The 24,749-nt window shown below is 39.0% G+C and overlaps 1 non-coding gene and 1 pseudogene across 1 annotated transcript; both read right to left on the bottom strand.

Annotated features, from left to right (window-relative positions):
• Window positions 1–1,624: 1,624 nt before the first annotated feature.
• On the bottom strand, window positions 1,625–2,926 carry LOC126025973 (heterogeneous nuclear ribonucleoprotein A3-like; annotated as a pseudogene).
• On the bottom strand, window positions 2,329–2,435 carry LOC126026651 (U6 spliceosomal RNA). The gene has a single exon (XR_007501875.1). It is a non-coding gene; the product is annotated as a U6 spliceosomal RNA (small nuclear RNA).
• Window positions 2,927–24,749: the final 21,823 nt, after the last annotated feature.

Raw genomic sequence — 24,749 nt, 5'->3', positions numbered from 1 at the left:
GTCTCTTTTGCAAGTTAACAATCAAAGAAAGTTTTGGTGAACTGTTGCTTCTTAACACACCACCCCACAGCTTAGAAGTATAACATAGCAGGCATTTTATTATTAATTCTCCTGGTTTGGGAGGTGGATCAGGTTTATTTAAGAAACTTTTATTCCAGGATAGCTCAAGAAATTTTAGTCAAATGATGACCAAATCTCAAATATTCTGAATGTTTACCCCTCAGATGACTGTTTTGACTAGAAAAATGCAGTAAATTGGAAATTCAACTTCCAGAGGTTTCTAGCTCTAGATAGTTTTGGGATAGCTTTGGACTCCAAAGGCTTATGTTCCAAAAAAGAAAGCAAAGAAAGATCAATAATGCCACTTATGATTGTGCAGTTGATACTTATGTTAGAAACATATTATTGGCCTTCCACCTGTTTCTGAATAGAATTCCTGAAACTCTTGAGACCTGCTAGAACGAGACCAATGAAAGTGTTTTCTGTTATATTAATGAAGCAAAATGTGAAAGCACTGATGGAAAGCTCTACTTGCTCATGAAGCTAAATCTGTGATTCCATAGAGGGAAATTTCAATTCCTACTTCATGACCTCTGGTGAAGAAAAGGGGTGAGTGGAGATTGAGTTCAATTGCCAATCAATAATGACTTAATGAATGACCTAACTCCCAAAATACTGGTGAATACATAAAGATTTAAGAAAGAGCAAAATACCCAGAGAGAGTGTTTTCATCCTTGTATCATACTCCATTCTGTATCTCTTCATCAAGATGTTTATTTTATTTTATTAAGTTAAATTTTTTAAAATTTTTATTCCTGAAACCACTACCACAATTTACAGGGCAATATACCTGATGTAATGAAAATAAAAAGTCAAAGCTATAACAAATAAAAGACTTTAGGAATGTACATCTAATTGACACTACATTGCATTTATCAAGAGTTGCACTTTTGCAAACTGTGACTATGACAATTCTGTGTAAGGCTCGGTAGTCCAGATGCTGCTCTGACACAGAGAAATGAAGAGACAGTCACTCAGGCAAAAGTGGGTTCTTTATTCTGGCCGGTCAGGGTCCAATGCTCGTTCAGAACTGAACAGAGGCAAAGGACCACGTGGCTTTCTTTGTTCATCCTTATATACCATAAGAAGGGGAGGGGGGGAAAGGGGGGTAGGGATGACTTCCTTATAAGGTTATAACATTTGCTAAGGTAATATGAGTTCCTTATAAGGGCATGACATCTGCTAAGGTAATACGAGGTCCTTATAAGGGCATGACATTCACTAAGGTAATACGAGTTCCTTATAAGGGCATGACATCCGCTAAGGTAATATGAGTTCCTCTTTAGGACAAAAAGGGTTAGATACAAAAAGCAGGTATAAGCATAGAAAATTACAGAATTCTGGTTACAAAACCTGACCTTCAAGTTCTATGAACTACAGTAGTGGGGGGCTGGTGTAACTAGTTGTTGACTTCCCTTTTCACCTAAATAAGAAGCTGCAGTAAATTTTTTGACTATGGATCATTGCTCCTTCTACGGCAAATTTTTACAGTTCCTCTAATAGATTTGGGACGACTGTTTCAAAGTAACCTGCAGCTTTTCTGACAACACCTTGCTCACTCTCTCTCCTGCTAAGAACTGTAGCCCTTTGCTGTTGAGTTTTTAGAACCTTCTGCTACCTTAGCCACCACTTCCACCACCAGATCCATAATCACCTCCATGGACTGCCTGAGCTTCTGCCACTAAAACTACCCCTTTCATGGGTCCATAATTTGATTGCTGTTGTCCACTATAATTTCCAAAATCATTATAGTTGCCACCACCACCATAGTTACCACCAAGAAAATTTCCTCCTTCAGTGTAACCATCATATCCTCCACCACCTCCACCATATCTATCGCTTTGGTTTTTGTATTCTGTTTCTCCACCACCATACCCTCTTCTGCTACTATAGCCAGGACCTCCACCATAGTTGCCACCATCACTGCCAAATGCATTATATCCACCATCATCTTAACCATAACTACCTCTGCTGCCACCACCTCCACTACCATAGCCTCCTCTTACACCAAAGATTCCACCAAAGTTTCCTTCATCACCTCCAAAATTGCCTCCACAACCCATAAAGTTGCCAGATCTACCTCCATAACTTCTTTGCTATCCAGCAAACTGCATTTCTTATTTAGAAAGAGTCTTTTCACTTCACAATCATGCCCATTAATAGTGTGGTATTTCTGAACAATAATTTTAATGAGTGTATCATGATCATCAAAGCAAATCCTCTCTTTTTTTCACTTTGCTTGTCTTCCATAACTTCTTCTTTTTTTTTTTAAATATGGAACGCTTCACGAATTTGCATGTCATCCTTGCGCAGAGGCCATGCTAATCTTCTCTGTATCGTTCCAATTTTAGTATATGTGCTGCCGAAGCGAGCACGTCTTCCATAACTTCTATGGTTTCAATTTTGCTGTATTTTTCAAAGTAGACTCTCAAATTATATTTCTCTGTATCTTCTTTAATACCACCAACAAAAATTTTTTTCACTGTTAGGTGGGCACCAGGATATAAAGAATCCTCTCTAGAATACAGCTCTCTTTGCTTCCACTACTCGCCCATCAACCTTGTGTGGTTTAGCATGCATTGCTGCATCCACCTGATGTTTAAGACACAAAACAGTATGATTAAGTCACAAAAGTAAAGCTCTGAAACATTTTGTTTAAGGATCTCTCATCACTACATAAGCTATAAATGTGCCCATTTCTCAAAATGTTCTCTTAAACTATCATCTATAGTTTCAAAACTCAAACTTCCGATAAACAGTTTTCTTAACTGTTCTGGTTCTTTTGAATCATGGCCTTCCTCTCCTCAGCAGCAGTGGTGACAGCCAAGTTGGGCTGGGGGCGACCAAGTGGTGGTTTTGTCTCCATTTTGAGACCAGTTTCACCTCTTCCAACTTGAGTTCAATATGGCACCCACGATGTTGGTTTTATATCCTTTTAGAACTGAAATGGTTCTGAGTGTTTCAGTAGCAGATTAATCAAACCCACATCAGGAACATAAGAAACTTTTATTTATAACAAGTTGAAGAGAAATATAAGCAACATGTACTTAATATTAGTATTTGACATGGAGTAGGAGTTTCTAGAGGAATTGAGCTAGAGGCTGTTGAAGGTGTGGTATGAACTGAAGTTCAGCAAAGACTTTGGTGGAGGCTATTGGTGATAGTGAAAGGTTATTGTTTCACAATGTGCCATAAATTTTAACTTTATTGCAAATGTCACCTTAACTACAATAATAACATAAAATTTAATTTTAAAGCATTTTTAATCTTGAGGGTACCCATGACAATTTTTGGGGGGGGGGGGCACTCCTGGTGGCACTCAGGGGTTACTCTTGGCTGTGCACTCAGAATTTGTTCTTGGCAGGCTCTGGGGACCATATGGGATGTCAGGAATTGAACCCAGGTCTGTCTTGGGTTGGCCACATGCAAGGCAAAAGCCCTACCTCTGTGCTATCTGTCTGGCCCCCCATGACAATTTTAAACAACTACATCAAACACTCCTAAATTCATAGAAAACAATAAACCACCATGAATAACCAAAGTAGTTCTTGGAAAAAAGAAGATGAAAAACACTTTTCCCAACTTCAAACTGTACTTACTATATAGTAGTAGTAATTTAAACAGCATGGTACTGGAACAAAGAAAAAAAATCTTATAAATGAAATAAAATAAAAAATCCAAACATATTTGTAATCATGTTCTTCAATAATGATATTTAAAAAATAAATAAATAAATTTAAAATCCAGAGACAGACCCTTAGCTCATGATCAGTTAATTTTTTATAAAGAAGTAAAATAAAATAAAGTGGAATAGAAAAGCCTTTTTAACAAGGGATGTTGAAAAACTGATCAGTCATATGCAGAAAAATGAACTCAGACCTCTTTCTGATGACATGCTCAGAAGTCAAATCAAGGATTAAAGACCTCAGTGTGAGGGAAACAGACATCTCTCCATGACAGCGAAACTAGAGACATCTTAAAAGATGAAATGCCACTGAGCAAGCAAGTGGAAGCAAACACAAACAAATAGAACTCCATTAAATTAAGAACTTTCTATACCTTAAAGGAAATGAAAACTAGAATACAGAGATAGCTCCCAGACAAACACTCATCACAAAGAACAACACCAACCAATGTTAGTGCAGATGCAGGGAAAAAGGGCCCTCACTCACTGCTATTGAGAATGTCAACTGAACCAGCCTTTTGGGGAACATAATATGGACATTTCTCTAAAAACTAGAATTAAGCTTTTAAACTCCCCATACTAAAAATGTACCATAAAGTCCCCAAAATATAATGGAGAAAAGACATCTGAACTCCCATGTTTGTTAAAACATTCAGAATAACCTCTAGAATCTGGAAACAATCCAAGTGCCCAGAACAAATGAGTGGATAAAAAACTATGGCACATTCTCACAATAAAATACTATGCAATTGTTAAGAAAAATGAAGTTGTGACATTAGCTTATTTACATATAGACTTGGAGAGCATCATTCTGAGTGAAATGAATCACTGGAGAGAGACTCATTGACTCATTGGAGAGAGACAATCAAATAACGATCGCACTCATTTGCAGGATATAAAAAGACATAGAAGAAAACAAAAATGAGGGGCATGAAGACTGGTCTATAGTAGGAAGCTTGCCACATGGGAAAGGGGGGAGTGCAGTTAGGCTAGGAAAGAAATCAGTATGGCAATGGTAGTGGGAAATTGTTGGTTTACTGGTCCTACCCTAATCAATATTCACATTCTGAGGGTGTGATCTAGTGATGGGATATTGGATTATTCCCTACTTGGTATTCCTCTTCCATCCTAGGCAGTGGCCTGATTCTTGTCAATCAAAGCAGGGATCTGAGGAAGGCATAGGCTGATTATTTGATCTTTTTACACTGAACTGTGTTCCTTCTTAAAGGAGAAAGCTTGAATGGTTGAATTCTTTGCTTGAGTGCCAAGTTTTCTGAACCCATTCTTGTACCTCTACTGTGTGGATTATTTCCTGCATCAACATTTGCTTCCAAACCTGTTCTCACCAAATCCTCATTTTGGAGTTCTAGGTTCCACTGGCAGAAAATGGTCACTCAGGTCAAGAACTGAGTGCTGAAAGGAGGTAAAGTGATATGCACGATACCCTTTTTGTAAAGGTATTGCAAACCACAGTGCCTAAAAGAAAAAAAAAATAAAAAGTGTCTACATAGAGGCAGACTGGAGGTGGGGAAGATGGAAGAGAAAATGGGGACATTTGTGGTGGGAACTGTGAACCGGTGAAGGGATGAGTGCCTGAAAATTGAGTGAAGCTCAATCATAAACTTTGTAGCTATGTACCTCATAGTGTTTCAATAATTAAGATTTTTTTTTAATTTTGAGCTTCATTGCTGGTCACACAGATGATGGCAAAGAATTATCTTGTGGTATGAGAAAAACTACACACACACTATGGAATTGGGCACAGAAACATTGATCCCCAGCCTCTAAATTATATATTATATCACCAGCTTCACTTATACCATAAGTTATTAGTTGTGGCAAAATTGTGACTCATCCATCATCAAAGGAAGAAAAGAGTCACAGGCACTGGCTTTTTCTGGGGATATGAAAGGTTCTGAAAAAGTGTGTGGAACTGAAAATATGACTGCAGACCTTGCAATTGGAACCAAACTATACAGAATTATCTTGATTTTTAGTTATTAGAGGATTAATAGTGTTTTATTACATCTTGACCAAATACCAACTTTTAGAAATGCCAAATAGTCAATTGGATTGAGCATGTCATTGGTGATTTAAAGAGAATGAATACACGATCAACATTTTAAGCTTGTAATTGAATCAGAAGCTAAGTACCAAGGGGTTGACTACTATGAGTTTCAGAATGGTTGGGTCATAGAAAATGAGGGACAAGTGGATACACAGAAAGAGATTTCCCACTCAGGAGATATTTACACTTTAAGTGTGGACATTTCAAGGGCTAGGGCTTTACATAGGTCTCTTGGGGAAAGTATGTTAAAATACACATAAAATGCACAGGACTATTGAGATGGTTGAAAGGCTTTAGTTTATTACTTCTAGGAGCCCCAGGTTTGGGCTACAACCCTTGATTATCACATGGAAAGTAGTCCCCACCCCAAGCACTAGCAGGAACTGTACTCCTTCGACCTGCAAATAATGGTTAATGGAAATAAATTAATTCAATCATGTATGACTTTCTGCCTGACATCATCAGCTTAGTGAATAAATGGAGCAAATTTTGCAAATAAATGTTGCAAAACATAGAGACATCATCAAGAAACATTTGTCTCTGAGCCCTACATGATAGCCTTTAGGGTTATTTTCAGAAGACCTAGGTGTTTACTCTCACATCTAGTTGTGCCTGGGCCTAGTTTAGACATATAGTGTAAAACAATATTTAGTTTTATGGCTCAGGGTAAGTATCAAGGAGGAGTGAGATATTCTAAGAAAAAAAATATATGGATAACAAGTACTTGCTCACTTAGAACTTTCTACTCTTCCAATACCAATACATTTTCATTTCTATGGAATTGGGGTACTGATGAAAAAAGGTAGGATGGGGCTTTGAAATATAAAAGGTCAACAGCATATTATTAACAAGTTTTGGTCTCATATTGCAGGAGATTTAACATAACAGAAAATGATTTGAGGCTCATCTATATTTTCCATTCCTGTCCATGAAATGCTCTCCAGAATTAATCAAAACCTTAGGTAAATCAGGTGGACTTCTAATAAAATGGTAAGGTCCAATTTATTATACTTTCAGTATAGATAGGCTCCCAGATGGCACCTAAGTAAATAGGTTTGTAAATCTGTCCCCACACCTGCAGACACTGTGTGATGTTTGCTGTATCCAGGAGGCCTCTGCTTCTCTGCTTATTTAACAGCCTATGCCCAAAAGAGTTTGATGCTAAATCCACCTCTTAATATCTTTTACGAGGATTTCACTTACTTCCAAGTGTTTATAACTTGGTATTGTTTTCTTCCTTCCTTCTAATGAAAAGCAAATTGTAATTGTTTCTAGAACAAAGTTTTTTATAATTATCTTTATTTAAACACCGTGATTACAAATATGATTATAGTTGTATGATTACAGTCATGTAAAGAACACCCCCCTGCACCAGTGCAACATTCCCACCACCAATTTCCCAGATCTCCCTCCTCCCCACCCCCCCACACCTGTACTCGAGACAGGCTTTCTACTTCCCTCATTCATTCACATTGTTATGATAGTTTTAAGTGTAGTCATCTCTCCAACTGCACTCATCACTCTATGTGATGAGCTTCATGTCATGAGCTGCACCTACCAGCCCTCATCTCTCTTGTCTCTGAGATACTGTTAAAAATGTCTTTCATTTTTCTTAAGAAAAATTTTAAGAAAAATGATAGAACAAAGTTTTTTTTTAATATAATTTTTATTTTGAACATAGTGGCTTACATATTGTTGACAATAATATTTTGGGTACATATTTACATAAAATCAGGGGGATTCCCATCACCTATTTGTCCTCCCTACACCTCCGTTTTCATCCTACCTCCCAAATCCTCCTCCCTCACCCCCGGGGCTGCTAGAAAATGTGGTCCCCTCTGTACCTAGTTTACTACTTAGTAGTCTTGCATCTGTTTGGTCTTGGTGCCTCCCTCATTTCTCCCTCTAACTGGGAGGCAGGACTAGATAGTTCAAGTTATGTGGTTTTGTTTGAAGAAGAGAAAAGTAATAAACTGGGGTAAAAGTCTAATATGCCGAAAATGGGCGGGATCCTTCTAGAGGCTCTCATCATCGGTTTGAGAGACAAAGGAGAAAAATAAGATGTAACACCCCAACAGTACAAAAAGAAGTGTCAAATATCTAGTGAGCACTCTAACAATAACAACGATAAGCACCACAAAAATAGCCATGGTCTTGAGATAAAAAACATGGCAGGGCATATAAAGAAAGACAAGAAAAGAAGGTAAAAACATAAATTTAAATGGGGACAACACCTCAATAACCACACCAAAACAAGGAAATCGACAAGAAGTAGATAGGTAAATAAAAATAAAAAATAATTAAAAAATGAGTATTTAAAAAATAATATATATATAAAATAAAAAAATGGTTTTGTGCTTTTTGCCTTTTTTCCCCCTCCTGCAATAGCACAGTAAATATTGGGGTCATTCGAAAAGGAATTCACTTGGCCTAAGAGATATGGGGTTTCTCCACCCTTGGAGTATATTGTCATGGGATTAACTATAGATTCGGTTCAGGTTCATTTACTCTCCCCTTGGTGCTTTCGTGGTGTTTGGAAGGCTTCTGCTCCTTCCTGGGTGATAAAATCAGACCTCTGTATCTAGAGATCTCAGTATCTGCACAGGTCCAGGAGTGGGACTTTGAAGTCTTTCTTTGTCGTTCTAGAAGTTCTGTTTCCTCAGTGTCATTTTAATCCATCTTCTGTGGTTGGTGGTTTTGGTCTTTGCACTGATCCTAGGATGGAACCTAGGATAGCGTCTTTCATTGTGTTTCCAGAAGCCCCATTCAGTTGCAATTGTCTCAGCCAGACCTTTGGAAGTGGGGATCATGGTTGTTGTGCAGGTCATAATTCAAACCCTAGACTGGGGCTTTTTTATTGGTCCCAAGATATATACAGTCCAGTCATGGTTCTAGTAGCCAGTCATCTGTAAATCACGATCTTGGCTTTTGGACTGACCAAAGGGTGACAAGTTTTCTGATTTTGTCTTATCGTTAGCTGGTGAGGTAGGATAACCTGCTCTTAGGTCAAGTTGTTCCCATTTTCCTCATTGTCAGGATATCATATTAGAGCTGGCACTTGTTGGTGGCCCAGCAGTATTAAGGATGTCCCGGTTGGGATTTGTTTCCCGTAGCTGTTGTGAAGAACTTTGTCGTTTCTATGTCTGGGATCCAGGGTTCAAGGCTGGAGGGATGGTGTCTAATCACCTGGGGTCTAAGTTGAATCCGCATGACATATTTTCAAGGTGGGAGATATCCCTGTATTGTAAACAAGTATGAGTTCTTATCCCTAGTAGATAAGAGCTCGTTTTTATATGTAGGATTTCCCCTTTTATTAGTGTGCCTTTGCAGGGAGGAATGGTGCTACATTATATTGTTGGTGCATTTGGGGGTGGACAGAGAAGAAAACAAAAACAGGTCACACACCCAAAAAGAATAAAAATATATGTGCTCACCTATGTATATGTAGAACAAACATTTTTTAAAAATGAATTAACGAAGTAATTAAAGGAACAAAGTGATGCAAGAGACTACTTTACATTTGGGGATAAACAGGTAAAGAGGTGGTATAATACAGGTCTGATACTTATGTTGAAAGTTTAGGTTTCCCCATTGTCTTTTGGGATTTTCTTGTGGTGTGTGGGTTCCCAGGCACCTTTCCATCACAGCCCCTGACCTTCTTGAGATTGGTAAAGATTTGCGGCAGGAAGGTCTTGGAAGAGCTCTTGTGTTGGGGATACGTTTAGAGCTAAGTCCGGTTTCAAGTAACAGTCCACGTTAGGAGGAGTTGGTAGGGAGGGCCATGCAGCCTGAGTCCACAGGGGAGTTGGTTGCCTTTTCTTGCAGGGGATGAGGTGTGGGTTTGATTGGGTGTCCCTTCGCTTGGGTGCTGGGTACTGGTTCGTTGGGGTAGGAGGTCAGTCTTGATGTCTAATGGATTAAGAACTGAGGGTGAAGAGTTTTAATACGGTGGGAGGTCTGGATGGGATTGAAGGGTGAAGGGATAGTTGGATTTTCAAAGGGGGGAAAGGGGAAAGTATATGGAAGGGGTAGGAAGGAAGAAAAGAGAAAATACATTAGAAAGAAAGGGAGAAGAGGAAAGAAAAAAGGAAAAGAGAAGAAAGATATAGAAAAGTAAAATAAAAAAGAAAGTAGTGAGAAGAGAAGAGAAAACAGCAAAGGAATGCTAGTTTGCTTGAATGTGTTCGATGAGTAGGGCCTGTAGTATAAGTTTGTATGTCACAGTTGCTGCTTCAGTGGTCTGACTGGTCACGTGCTTCAAATCCTAAAAGAAGATATAACCTAGAGATAAAGTGTATGTTAAAGAGTTTTCTCGGGACATTCTCGTAGTGCAAGCTGGGTATGGTATCTCGTGTGACTGGGCCCCAAGATGCCATCTTAGTTTGTCCACCCTTTGTATCCAAGAACGCCTGTGAATAGAAAAGCTGAGAGGTTATTTAAAATATAGTAAGATTAAGTTATTAAAACATAGTGTTATGAGATGTTTCCGTTGGAGTCAGTGATTTCCCGTGGTGTTCTTTACCTGTGATCATGTATAAGATCCGTAAGGGATTATTATGGGCCTTTGTATTAGAAGGCTGATTACATACCTGTTCTCTCAATGTTGCTGTTTCTGCTGTTTGCTGGTTTATTTGTGGTATAGTGTGTTGTCAAGAGTTTGTGTTGCTCCTTTTTCTTGTATTTTGGACCCTACTCCCGAGTATATGTTGACTATTACAGTGTTTTGAGTTTCTACCCTGTTAAACCCTGTTATTTGGTTGTTGAGTATTAGTTGTCAATAAGGTGTATGTTCTAGGTGCTTCAGAATAGTGCTATCATTTTGTGTTTATCTTTCATCTTCTGAATTACTTTGTTTAACATAATATGTTCTAGGTCCATCCACATTGCTGCAAAGTCTGTGACTGTATTATTTCTGACTGCCATGTAGTATTCCATTGTGTATAGATACCACATCTTAATGATCCATTCATCTGTTATTGGGCATCGAGGTTGGTTCCAGGACTTGGCTATTATACTGAGAGCTGTGATAAATAGTGGGGTGCACACATACTTTGGAATGAATGTCCTTCCAACTTGGGGGTAGATACCTAGGAGAGCAATTGCTGGATCAAATGGCAGCTCAATTTTGAGTTCTTTGAGCACTCTCCAGACTGTTCTCCATAGGGGTTGGACTAGGCCGCATTCCCACCAGCAGTGATGAGAGTGCCTTTCATACTGCAACCCTGCCAACACAGATTATTCCCATTATTTTTGATGTGAGCCATCCTCACTGGTGTAAGGTGGTACCTCATTGTTTTCTTGATTTGGATCTCCCTGATGATGAGTGAAGGTGAGTATGTTTTCATGTGTTTGTTGGCCATCCTTCTGTCTTCCTCAGAGAAGTGTCTTTTCATTTCATCTCCCCATTTTTTATGGCTTTATTTGGTTTTGGGGGGCTTAGCTTTCTGAGTGCTTTGTATGTTCTAGATATCAGCCCTTTATCTGATTAGTCGAGTGAAAAGATTTTTTCCCATTCTGTTAACTGTCTTTTTGTGTTAAGTAAGGTTTCTTTCGCCATGCAGAAGCTTTTTAATTTGATGTAGTCCCATTTGTTTATGTTTGATGCTAAAGTTCTTGCCATTGGTGCTCCATTCTTGAAGACCTTTTTGATATATAGGTCTTCGAGTGTTCTGCCTATTTTATTCTCGATAAACTTTATAGTTTCGGGTCTGATTTCAAAGTCTTTGATCCATTTTGAGTTGACTTTTGTATAAGGAGTGAGGTATGGGTCAATTTTTACTTTCATACATGTGGCTTTTCAGTTGTACCAACACCATTTGTTGAATAGACTTTCTTTGTTCCATTTCAAGTTCTTGCCTTTTTTATCAAATATTAGTTGGCTGTATATCTGGGGGTTTTTGTCTGGGAATTCTGTTCTGACCCACTGGTCTGAGGTCCTGTCTCTGTTATAGTACCACGCTGTTTTGATCACTATGGTTTTATAGTATAGTTTCAAGTTAAGTAAGGAGATGCCACCCAGCTTCTTGTTTTTCAGTATGTATTTGGCTATCCTGGGTCTTTTGTGGTTCCAGATGAATTTTGTGATTGATTGTTCTAATTCTTTAAAGAATGATGTCTGAATTTGGATTGGGATTGCATTAAATCTATACAGTAGTTTGGGTAAGATAATCATTTTGACTATGTTAATTCTACCTATCCATGAGCATGGGATGTTCTTCCATTTCTTTAGATCTTCTTCAATTTCTTTCTGGAGTGTTTTAAAGATTCCCTGGTATAGGTCTTTCACTTCCCTTGTAAGGTTAATTCCTAGGTACCTGATATTTTTTGATACTATTTTAAATGGAATTGTATTTTTGATCTCTCTCTCCTCAACTTCGTTGTTTGTATATAGAAATGCTACTGTCTTTTGTGTATTGACTTTGTATCCACCCACTTTACTGTATTAGTTAATTGTTTCTAGGAGTTTTATTGTGGACTCTTTAGGGTTTTCAATGTATATCATCATACCATCTGCAAATAGAGATAGTTTGAGTTCCTCTTTCCCAATTTGAATTCCTTTGATTTCCTTCTCTTGTCAGATTGCTATTGCTAGGACTTCTAAGGTTATATTAAATAAGATTGAAGAGAGTGGACAGCCTTGCCTAGTTCCTGACCTTAGTGGGAATGCTTCTAGTTTCTCGCCATTAAGTATAATGTTGGCTGTAGGCTTTTCATAGATAGCTGTAACTATCTTGAGGAAGGTTCCTTCTAACCCTATTTTGCTGAGTGTCTTTAACATGAAGGGTGTTGGATTTTGTCAAAAGACTTCTCTGCATCGATTGATATGATCATGTGGTTTTTGTCTTTCTTGTTGTTGATGTGATGTATAATGTTGATTGATTTGCATATGTTGAACCAACCTTGCATTCCTGGTATAAAAGCCACTTGGCCATGATGTATGATATTTTTTTTTTTTTTTTTTTTTTTTTTTTTTTTTTTTTTTTTTTTTTTTTGGTTTTTGGGCCACACCCGGTGACGCTCAGGGGTTACTCCTGGCTATGCGCTCAGAAGTCGCTCCTGGCTTGGGGGACCATATGGGATGCCGGGGGATCGAACCGCGGTCCGTCCTAGGCTAGCGCAGATAAGGCAGGCACCTTACCTCCAGCGCCACCGTCCGGCCCCGATGTATGATATTTTTGCTGAAGTATTGGATTCGGTTTGCTAAGATTTTGTTGAGTATCTTTGCATCTATGTTCATTAGTGAGATTGGTCTATAGTTTTCTTTCTTGGTGGTGTCTTTGCCATCTTTGGGGATGTGTGTGATATTAGCCTCATAAAAGGAGTTGGGGAGGATTCCTGTTTTTTCTATCGTATGGAAGAGCCTATGGAAAAGTGGTAGTAAGTCTTCTCGAAATGTTTGATAGAATTCACCTGTAAATCCATCTGGGCCTGGACTTTTATTCTTAGGGAGTTTCTTAAATACATCTTCAATTTCCTCTGAGGTGATTGGTCTGTTTAGGCTTTCTAGTTCTTCCTTTTCCAATCTCGGAAGATGGTATTTTTCCAAGAATCTGTCGATTTCCACTGGGTTTTCTAGCCTAGCTGAATATAGTTGTTCATAATATGATCTCATGATATGTTGTATTTTGGGGGGTTCTGTTGTAATCTCTCCCCTTTCATTTATTACCCTACTAATTTGGGTGTTTTCCCTCTATTTTTTGGTGAGTTTTGCCAGTGGTTTGTCTATCTTGTTTATTTTTTTGAAAAACCAACTCCTGGCCTCATTGATTTTTGTATTCTTTTCTTATTTTCTATGTTGTTTATTTCTGCTCTGGTTTTCATTATTTCTTGCCTTCTGATTATGGTTGGATTTCTCTGCTGCTTTTGTTCCAATTCCTTGAGGTGATCCTTTAAACTGTTGATTTTGTCATTGTCCTGTTTCTTGATATAGGCCTGTATTGCTATTAGTTTCCTCCTAATTACTGCTTTTGCTGTGTCCCACAAATTTTGACAAGTTGTTTCTTCATTATCATTTGTCTCAAGGAATCTTTTTATTTCTTCCTTGTGTTGCTCTTTGATCCAGTTTGTTGAGCAGCATGTTGTTTAATCTCCAGGTACTAGTTTTTCTCCATTGCTTCTTCTTGACCTCTGTTGCATAGTGATCTGATAGGGTGCTTCTAATTATCCTTATATTTGTGGTCTTATATAGGTTGGCTTTGTATCCTAAGACATGGTCTATTCTAGAGAAGGTTCCATGTGGGCCCTAAATAAGTCTATTAGCCCTGGATCTTCTAATTTTTCATTTAGAGCTCTTATTTCTTTGCTATTTTTCTGCTTGGTGGATCTGTCCAGTGGTGATAGTGGAGTATTGAGGTCCCCTACTATTATCACATTTCCCTTCATGTGTTTCTCCAGGTTTGCAAGCAGTTGCCTCACATATTTTGCTGGCTCTACATTAGGTGCATAGATATTGACCAGGGTTAGTACTTCTAGATCTAATGTTCCCCCGATCAGTAAGTAGTAACCCTCTTTGTCTCTGATCACTTTCTTGAGGTTGAATGCAATTTGGTCTGATATAAGAGTGGCTGTCCCTGCTCTTTTTTGTTTTTCATTGGCCTAAATAATTACTTTCCATCCTTTTATTCTAAGCCTGTGTTTATCCTGTAGTTGTAGGTGTGTTTCTTGCAGACAGCAGAAGTCCGGTTTATTTTTCCTAATCCAGTTCTCTACTATGTGTCTTTTAATTGGGGAGTTTAGTCCGTTAACATTTAGGGAGATTATTGACAGAGATGACTGTTGTGCAGTTGTGTTGTATAGGGTGGTTTTTGTTACAATCGGGGATTTGGATTGTGTAATTCGTCTCTGAGTAGGTCACTTAGGATTGGCTTTGTTTGCACAAATAGTTCAAGTTTGTTCTTGTTTGAGAATGTTTTTAGTCTGTCCTCCCATATGAATGATAGTTTTTCTGGGTATTGGACCCTAGGTTGGAAATTTCTTTCATCCAGTCATTTAAATATGTCATTCCACTGTCTTCTTGCTTGAATTATTTCAAATGGGAGATTTGGTTTGATTCTTATGTCCCTTTCTTTGTACTTGAGGTTTTCTTTTTCTCTCTTATTGCTTTAAGGAGTTCATCTTTCTTTTTTTTTTGCCATTTGGATTATTATATGTCTTGGTGTTGGTTTATTAGGGTCTATTTTATTAGGGACTCTCTTCACTTTCTGGATTTGCACTGAAGTTTCTTTCCAGAGGGTGGGAAAGTTCTCTGCTATTATATCTTTGACTACTTGTTCTTCCCCTTTCTCTATTTCCTCCCCTTCTGGTATACTCACAATTCTTAGATTGTTTCTTTTGTCCTTGTTAATTAAATTCTGGCCTTTTCCTTCCAGTGCTTTGCCTTTTATTTCTTTGTTGGTTTCTTGGTCATTTTTGTTTGCAGTTTTCATTCGAGTTCTTCAATGTACTTCTCCAACTCTGTTTCTGCTCATAAGGCTTGTTACTTTGTCTTTTAATTCCTTCAATTTTTTTGTATGTAATCTCTCATGTTCTTTAACATTTCTTCTTTAATTTGGCTGATTTGTTCATCCATAGATTTCTTATACTCGGTAGCTAGCGTTTCTTTCATTTTTTTTTTTTATCAATTCTTGCATTTTCTTCTTCATGGCTGCTTTTAGGTCTCCTTCCCATGGATCTGTACATTTTGGTGGACTTGGAAACTTGCTAGGGTTTATCTTCATATCTCCAGATATTAGGGTTCTCCTTGATTTACCCATATTTCTTTGCATTTTTTGGTGTGGTTTGGAGTGCTGTGCCTTCTAAATTCAGCCTGCTTTGGTCCCCTGTGGCATGGGGATGGGTCCCCTCCATGGGTCCCCTCTCTGAGCGTGGTTCTAGAGGGTGTTGTTGGGTGGACTCGCTGAGGTTTGGCTCCTCCTGTGCTCTTTATGTGGCCTGTTTCGTTGCTTTTCTCTTTTGTTGTCAGCTAGTGCAGGTCCTTTTCTGGGCACAATGGTGGAGGGCTCTGTTGAGCCTAGCTCCTTCGCTCCCACTCCCCTATCTGGAAGTCAGCCCTCCTTCAGTGGGTCTGGTCAATTTCCTTCTCCTTATTCCTGCCAGCCGGTGCAGTTCTGCTCCTGGCCACAATGGTTGAGAGCGCTATTGAGCCTAGCTTTCTATCCTCCCTCCCCTTTGTGGAAGTCAATGGAGCTCCACCCCCTCCTAGCCTCAGCAAAAGAAATTCCTGTAGTCAAACCCACCCAGTAACTGCCCTCAGTCCTTGGGGAGTTTCAGGTCCACTCCGGGGCTCAGGGGGGTAGGCTGCTCTAGGTTAGCCAATGGTCCAGGTGGCAGGCCCAAGCTCACCCAGGATAGAACAAAGTTTTAATCCTGATCAATAATCCCAAGGTAAAGGAAGTAGGAATCCTGGCTATGAGGTCTTGAAAAGCAGCCTCAGAAGAAAGCATCAGACACTGAGGAGAAACAGAATTTCTCAAGGTATCTGGAGTTAGACTTTTAAAATCATCAGAACCTCATAAGCACCGAAGCTTGCATTTTAAGAGTGCTAGCATAGGGGCAGGGAGATAGTATGCCTTATAGGACACATGTTTAGCTTTCACCCATTCAGGTTACTCCCCCAGTAACATACTGACTATTACCAAGTGTAGTCCTAAAGGCCTTGGAGCACAGTAGGGCATAAGAGTCTGATGAAACCTTTGGACCTTTACACTGATCTTAAGACTAGTAGGCCAAGAATTTCTGGAAATGGTCACAGGGTCTTCTGAGCATTTCCTTGTAGACTTTCCAAAAAATATGTTCAATACATAAAAATAGGAAAACATTTGTGTTTACATCTATGGTCATGACAAAAATCTACATAAAAATAGGAAAACATTTGTGTTTACATCTGTGGTCATGACAAAAATGTACACTAAAAATTTGACTAATTTAAAGAAAAATCAACCTCAAAAAAATCTGATGATCAAAGCTTTCGTGGCAAGAAACAAAAGGGAGAAAACCCAGGTGGACTCGGAAACAGTGACACCAACACTAAAGCCAAAAAAGTAAAAGGGGCTAAAGAGATATCGTGGCAGGTAGAAAAACTGCCTGGCACTATGCTGACTTGAGTTCAATCCCCAACATCCTATATGGGCCTCTGACTCCTGGCAGTAGTGATCCTTAAGTGCAGAACTAGGTGTAAGCTCTGAGCAGCATTGGGTATGGCCCCCAAAACGAACTAATAAATAATAATACATAACATAAATAAATACATAAACACAGAAAGAAAGAAGAAAGGAAGGAAGGAAGGAAGGAAGGAAGGAAGGAAGGAAGGAAGGAAGGAAGGAAGGAAGGAAGGAAGGAAGGAAGGAAGGAAGGAAGGAAGAAAGAAGGAAGGAAGGAAGGAAGGAAGGAAGGAAGGAAGGAAGGAAGGAAGGAAGGAAGGAAGGAAGGAAGGAAGGAAGGAAGGAAGGAAGGAAGGAAGGAAGGAAGGAAGAAAGAAAGAAAGTGGGGCCGGGTAGGTGGCGCTGGAGGTAAGGTGTCTGCCTTGCAAGCGCTAGCCAAGGAAGGACCGCGGTTCGATCCCCCGGCGTCCCATATGGTCCCCCCAAGCCAGGGACGATTTCTGAGCACATAGCCAGGAGTAACCCCTGAGCATCAAACGGGTGTGGCCCAAAAAAAAAAAAAAAAAAAAAAAAAAAAAAAGAAAGAAAGGAAGGAAGGAAGGAAGGAAGGAAGGAAGGAAGGAAGGAAGGAAGGAAGGAAGGAAGGAAGGAAGGAAGGAAGAAAAAAGAAAGGAAGGAAGGAAAGAAAGAAGAGAGAGAAGGAAGGGAGAGAGAAAGAAAGAAGAGAGAGAAGGGAGAGAGAAAGAAAGAAGAGAGAGAAGGAAGGGAGAGAGAAAGAAAAGAAAGAAAGAAAGAAAGAAAGAAAGAAAGAAAGAAAGAAAGAAAGAAAGAAAGAAAGAAAGAAAGAAAGAAAGAAAGAAAGAAAGAAAGAAAGAAAGGAAGGAAGGAAGGAAGGAAGGAAGGAAGGAAGGAAGGAAGGAAGGAAGGAAGGAAGGAAGGAAGGAAGAAAGAAAGAAAGAAAGAAAGAAACAAACAAACAAACAAACAAACCAGAATATTATAGAGCAACAAGTTGAAGCCAGGAAAAAATTTAAAAGTTTAAAACTTTAGAATAGCAAGGGAGGGTTACTGCTGGAACCTTATTTCTACAATCCTATACTAATAATACTAGAACAGGAAACACGTAATCACAAAATATAAAGAAAAAGAAATGACAGCTATGATCTTGGTGACCTTTTTCGACCTTATTAGTAAACGCCGTATTGGATTTCAGTGTCCATAGTAACTTACCCTGAGGACAAATTCTTTTTTTTTTTTTTTTTTTTTGGTTTTTCGGCCACACCCGTTTGATGCTCAGGGGTTACTCCTGGCTAAGCGCTCAGAAATTGCCTCTGGCTTCGGGGGGGGGGGGGCGGCATATGGGACGGGGGATTGAACAGCTGTCCTGACCCTTGGCTAGCGCTTGCAAGGCAGACACCTTACCTCGAGCGCCACATCGCTGGCCCGAGGACAAATTCTTAAGGAGAGCTCCATCCTTAGAAAATAGCTGAGCTAGCAAGGGGCTGAGAGATATTTATCATGATTGTTTAAACCCAGAAAAAAAAAACAGGCCAGGATTGTCCCAGTTCACCTGATATGATGCAAGTAAGTCATATCTTTACAGCAGAAAGTACCCTAAAGTTCTCCCCAAATAATAGTCAGTTAATAAGAGGGGCCAAATCGTCCTAAAAGATCAGTCTTGAACTCACCTATCAGAAGACAAAATTAAATCTGTGGAGTCTACAGGAGACCTGAATGATCTCCAAAATAAACATTGGTTCCAAGTAAATGCTGGAAAACAATCACAGCCAATTATAGTTTTAAAAAGGCAGGAACAGTCAAATATTAAAAACAGATATAAAGCCAAAGAAGTCATCAATAGAAGACATCAATAGACATTATATAAAGACTGAAGGATTAATAGATTAAGAGGGTTTAGCACTCATTAACATATTTTCAACAAGTGAATGAGCATCGAAATTTACTACAAGAGCTAAAAAGAAATATGAGAAACTGGACAATAGTTATTGAATACATTATGGTCACCAATTGACATATCAACTGGACAGAAAATTAGTCAGGAACTGAGAGTTGGAAAAGTTGGGCATAAAAGATCTTGCCACTATTAAAACATCAAGTTCACATCTCAAGTATATGTGGAATATTTCCAAAAATTAAAAAGTTTAACTTACAATTCAGCAATTCCACCTTTTGGTACCTTTACCAAGTATATAAAAGCACTTATACAAAAGAGTATGCATACCTATTAATTATAGCACCATTTAAAATAGTCAATTTCTAGAAAAAAATACAAATGCCTAATGAATGATATAGACAATGAAGTGTATATACACAATGGAACATTATTCAGCTATAAGAAAAGATAAAATATTATTATTTTGGTTTTTGTTTTGTTTTTGTTTTTATGTTTTTAGGCCACTCCCGGTGGTGCTCAGGGTTTACTCCTGGCTCTGTGCTCAGACACTGCTCCTGGAAGGCTCGGGGGACCATATGGGATGTTGGGATTTGAACCATCATCTGTCCTGAATCCACTACGTGCAAATACCCTACTGCTGTGCTATCTCTCTGGCCCTGAAATATTGTCATTTGAAAAAGAAAATAATGGCTACTGGTACTTCCCAGGTAGTCTGGTTAGGGCTGATAGCTCTAAGAAGTTCTCAGAAAGAGGGTGGGCATATTTACCTTTCTGGATAAAATGCAATAGTCCAGTGCCACACATGACACCCTCCAACAGAAATAGGCCACCTCTGTGACTTAACTTTATCAAACTTTTAAGCCACCAAATTTATTGGCTTCTAAGCCACCAAACAGGTCTATAAATCTTGGATTGTGTGGCTCCTTGACACCTCAATATTTTATAATAGTGTTAGACCAATAGTGTCAGAGGAAGTCTGATGGAAAATTACATAGAAATCTACCGAGCTCACTAGCCTAAATAGTAACTCAGATGACTCTACTAAGTCCTTAGACAAGTCCTTAGACACTGACTTTAGTAATACAGTGGAGAGATATAACAATCACTTCACACAGACCCTTATTAATCTAAGTTTTGATAGTTCTGTTTGCCTTTGTATTGCAACAAGCAACAAGAGGTAATGTCTTTGTTTTGTTTTGTTTTGTTTTTGCCTGTGAGAAGGCTTGCTATAGTCGTGAGTAGGAAATTGGGGACATTGGTGAAGGGAAGGTCACACAGGTAGATTAGTGTTTGAACAACTTGGTAAATCACAGTGTTGTAATAAAAATTAGAAAAAAATATTGTCCTTTTTTACAATACAGGCAAATCTTAAGGGAGTCATGATAAAAAATATGTCAAAAGAAGAAATATAAATACCAGATGATCTAACTTATATGTGGCATATAAAGAAGCAAAAAAAAATGGGGGGAGAAAGACCGTGCTCTTATTAATAAAAAACAGACCCTCACAAAATGCAGTTGCCATGTCTGCACTATGCCATCTTCATTGACGCACTCTGTTCTCAAAAGAGATGTAAATTAGTCCATAAAAAATAATAGGCACACAGGTCATACAGCTGAAAACTGTCAATCTTGGATGGAGAGAAGGGCCAAATCCTCAACCTGCCAAAACCACATCTTCTGCACCCTTCACCCACTATCACTGCTTCACCAATGGCCCTACTTGACCACTCCTCTTTGACTCTCTGCAGAGAGACCAGTTGGACTAAAACTCCAAGTGTGGGGCTGGAGAGATAACATGGAGGTAGGATGTTTGCGTTGCATGCAGAAGGATGGTGGTTTGAATCCCGGCGTCCCATATAGTCCCCTGAGCCTGCCAGGAACTATTTCTGAGCATAGAGCCAGGAGTAACCCCTGAGCACTGCCGGGTATGACCCAAAAATCGAAAAACAAAACAAAACAAAAATCTCCAAGTGTGCCAGCATTGGAACTGATACCAGAAGGACATTTTTAGGGTGAGTGTGGGCACCCTCCCACCCCACTTCTCTTGATTTCTTATGCTTCCTAAAGCCCTGGACTGCTCTACATGTTCTACAAAAGCTACAATGAAAGCAATTGTACTTGAAATTTCTGGATCACTTAACAATTACACTTGAGGTTCTGGACCACACCCAGTGGCTCTCAAGGGTTACTCCTGGCTCTGTGCTCAGAAATCACTTCCAGCAGTCTCAAGGGACCATATGAAATGCCAGGAATCAAACCCAGGTTGGCCACATGCATATCACATACCTTACCCGCTGTGCTATCGCTCAGAGCCCATCCATTACATTTTTATTTAATACTGTCATTGCCATAGGGACATAACAATTTAGATGCCAATGTGTAGCTGAAGTCACCTAATATACAGTAACAAATGAAGTAACATCATGGCAACTAGCAACAAGAGTTTACTAAACCTTCTGACAATGACTTAATGGCCTCACTGAAGATATAGTAATTTTTACAAATTTGCTTGTCACTGTATTTCTTTTGTTTCCTCTTAGGCTTCTTTTATTCTTTTTTAAATAATATTGCTCCTGCTGATTTGGAAATAAATGTGTTACAATCACCTATGACAACTATGTGTTACATGTTCTTTAAATACAGTAAATTAAAAAAAAAAAAAAAAGAACATAAAAACCAACCATTAAACTAGCCAAAGAATTGAGGTAGGATAAGAAAGTGGTCTGAAAGAAGGAAGGATATTAACACTGGTGAAAATAGAATGGGAACTACTATACCCCTAAAACATATTAATAGGTAAGTCAACATTACTTCAAAAAACTAATTTTAATATACTTAAGTTAATACTAGACAGATCAACAGAGGAAGCACACAGATATAATTGACAATTTTCATATACCCTGGAGCTGCTGCGCATGAAGATTCAAGTGAGCAGAACAGGATGTGCTTATATCTTTTCAACAAAGAAACAATAAAATAAGTAAAAACAAAGAATTGACAAGACAAAAGATTCAGGGTAGTAGGTGATGAAACATAACTAGAAAGATGAGGGTTTTTTTTTAAATAATTTTTATTGAGACCCATGTGAACTACAAGTCTTTCACAGTTATATTTAAGGTACATAGTGGCAGTGAATTAGGGCAATGCCCATCACCAATGTTGACCTCCCTTCACCCCTGTTTCCATCATACATCCCATACCTCCCCTTTGCCCCCTGGACTGCTAATAAAACTGGTGCCCTTTGTATATAACTTGTTGTAGATCTTTGTTCTGTCGTCATTGACTTTGGGTTTGGTATTTAGGCCTGATCATTACTTATTTCCACTCAATATTCATGTGACTGTTTGCTCCTGGTATCATCCAATTTTTTTTTACCCCCTCAAATTATGAGGCAGAACAAGATGATTCAATAGTTGTTTGCATGGCAGTATGCTTCAAGGGTGAAGAAACCCTGTAGCTCTTAGGTCATTGGAATTCCCTTTCTAATTTCTCCAATACTTACTGTGCCTTTTCAAAAAAAAAAAAAAAAAAGGCACAAAACCTCATCACACATGCCCTCCTTTCCTTTTATTTTATTTTTTTTATTTTTAAGTAACTTATTATAAAACAGTATATAATATACAATGAATATACAATATGGTAAGCTTGCCTAAAGAAGTAACTAGAGGAATTGGGGAGATAAATCTAGTCCAGAAACATCACCAATGTCCCAAATCTTCCTCCTCCCCACCCCACCCGCACCTGTACTCTAGACAGGCTTTCTACTTCCCTCATTTATTCATATTATTAGGCAGTTCTCAATGTAGTTATTTATCTAACTGCACTCACCACTCTTTGTGGTGAGCTTCATGTAGTGATCTGGACCTTCCAGCCATCCTCTCTTTTGTCTCTGAGAATTATTGCAAAAATGTCTTTCATTTTTCTTAAAACCCATAGAAGAGTGAGACCATTATGCCTATCTCTCTCTCTCTCTCTCTCTCTCTCTCTCTCTCTCTCTCTCTCTCTCTCTGTCTTATTTTACTCATCATAATAGATTCCATGTACATCCATGTATAGGAATATTTCATGACTTCATCTCTCCTGACCACTGCATAATATTCCATTATGTATATGTACCACAGTTTCTTTAGCCATTCATCTATTGAAGAACCTCTTGGTTGCTTCCAGAGTCTGGCTATTGTAAACAGCACTGCAATGAATATAGGTATGAGAAAGGGATTTTTGTATTGTATTTTTGTGATCCTCGGGTATATTCCTAGGAGTGGTATGGTTGGATTGTATGGGAGCTCAATTTCCAGTTTTTGGAGAAATCTCCATATCGCTTTCCATAAAGGTTGGACTAGGCGACATTCCCACCAGCAGTGAATAAGAGTTCCTTTCTCTCCACATCCTTGCCAGCACTGCTTGTTCTCGTTCTCACAGCACTGCTTGTGATGTGCGCCAATCTCTGTTGCATGAGAGGGTACCTCATAGTTGTTTTGATTTGCATCTCTTTGATGTTCTTTTGTTGTTATTGTTGTTTAGTAGTTGTTTATTGTGGCTGTTGTGTATTTTGTCATTGCTTGCTTCTTTCCTCTCCTTTCTTCTTTTTTTCACTTTCTTTTAAATTGATATCCTATTGAGGATCCTAGACAAACTCCTCCCAGCTTTTTTTTTTCCCCAACAGAAAGATGAGTTTTTTTTGTTTGGTTTGGTTTTGGTTTTGGTTTTTGGGTCACACCCGGCAGCGCTCAGGGGTTCCTTCTGGCTCCAGGCTCAGAAATCTCTCCTGGCAGGCTCCGGGGACCATATGGAATGCCGGGATTTGAACCACCGTCCTTCTGCATGCAAGGCAAGCACCTTATCGCTGTTCTATGTCTCCGTTCCCAGAAAGATATATATATATATTTTGTTTGTTTGTTTTGGGCCACACCCAGCGGTGCTCAGGGGTTACTCCTGGCTGTCTGCTCAGAAATAGCTCCTGGCAGGCACGGGGGACCATATGGGACACCGGGATTCGAAACAACCACCTTTGGTCCTGGATCGGCTGCTTGCGAGGCAAACGTCGCTGTGCTATCTCTCCGGGCCCAGAAAGATAAATTTTTAACAAAGTTTTTTTGTTTTTTTTGGGGGGGCCACACCCGGTGACGATCAGGGGTTACTCCTGGCTATGCGCTCAGAAGTCGCTCCTGGCTTGGGGGACCATATGGGACGCCGAGGGATCGAAACGTGGTCCATCCAAGGCTAGCGCAGGCAAGGCAGGCACCTTACCTCTAGCGCCACCGTTGATTCCAAATTCCCTTTGTCTGATGATAGGAATGTCTTCCTTCCTGTTGGTACAGGGAGTGAAACTTTCACAGAGCACCTCTATCTCTTGCTTTCAGACAAGAAGGAGCCTTACTACGTAAGGGTAGTAAGGGGAGGTCAGAGCAACTTTTTTGCTTCTGTTATTTTTCTCAAACTCCTTCAGGATGCAATATTTAATATACCATTGTGTCATATTTGGTGTAGTGTATCATAAAATCCATCAATCTGGAAGCCTTAGATTTTCCCCTGGACTATTGACTATTGACTTGAGATAGGGAAACCTTTATTTCTAGAAAAGACAGTACATATCTTGTAGGGATTCTGGTTACTTCTTATGTCAACACAGTATAAAAATAAAGTTTGATGGAGGCAGTAATTTTATATTTGTCTCTCCTACTGCCTTTTTAATAAGTGTCAGTTGAATTGAATTCCATTAATCCACAAAGATCCAATTTAAAGACAACAAAATTCTCTGGCCAGCTTAATTTAACCTACATCTTTCCATTTACTTGAAGCTACAGTACTAGAGATGGAGTTCAGAATTAGAATATTTATTCTATTGATATCAAGCAAAAACAAACAAATAAAAAAAACCACAAAAAATCCCACCGCATTTGCCCTTCCCTCCCTCTTA

The sequence above is a fragment of the Suncus etruscus genome, chromosome 13 (genome assembly GCF_024139225.1).
Source record: "Suncus etruscus isolate mSunEtr1 chromosome 13, mSunEtr1.pri.cur, whole genome shotgun sequence".
Taxonomy (NCBI): domain Eukaryota; kingdom Metazoa; phylum Chordata; class Mammalia; order Eulipotyphla; family Soricidae; genus Suncus; species Suncus etruscus.
Note: the sequence above shows the minus strand (reverse complement) of the source record. Positions and strands in the feature narration are given on the sequence as shown.